Source organism: Lytechinus pictus, chromosome 4, assembly GCF_037042905.1.
Source record: "Lytechinus pictus isolate F3 Inbred chromosome 4, Lp3.0, whole genome shotgun sequence".
Lineage (NCBI taxonomy): Eukaryota > Metazoa > Echinodermata > Echinoidea > Temnopleuroida > Toxopneustidae > Lytechinus > Lytechinus pictus.
The window spans coordinates 11,836,357-11,836,863 of record NC_087248.1 but is presented as its reverse complement, the minus strand read 5'-3'; positions in this window follow the sequence as shown (position 1 = coordinate 11,836,863).

Below are 507 nucleotides of genomic sequence, written 5' to 3'. Positions count from 1 at the left end.
ATCGAAACATAGAGGGTGCTCATGCTTTGGCGTAAAAGTGTTATCAATGGGTAGTAAAGCCATGGAGCTATTCAGAAGGGTAAAGTCCATACGAACAAATTTAGGAGCATGAATTGAAAATCAGTCAAGAAAAGCACCGAAAATTTCAGCGAAATTGCATGTAAACTATGACTGGCATTGTAGCATAAGCCTCTACATCATTCTCAATTTGATAAATCTGGAAATTAAAAAGCCGGTTGTGTTATCAAATACGTTTGATTCATTGGAACTTTATAACACTTATTGAAACGTTTAAAGAATCGACTTTGTATACATTTGAGAATAGAGAGAGGCCCCTATCATATCACAATGAGACATGAATACTTAAACTTGAATGTTTATTGCTCCGTTTCCACGAGGAACCAGACCGAGTTTACAGTTTTGAAGAAAATTGAAATATTTCATGTAAAAAAAGGGGAACAAAATAAATGTATGTGCACGTTATGTTCATTAAGAATTAGATGTCGC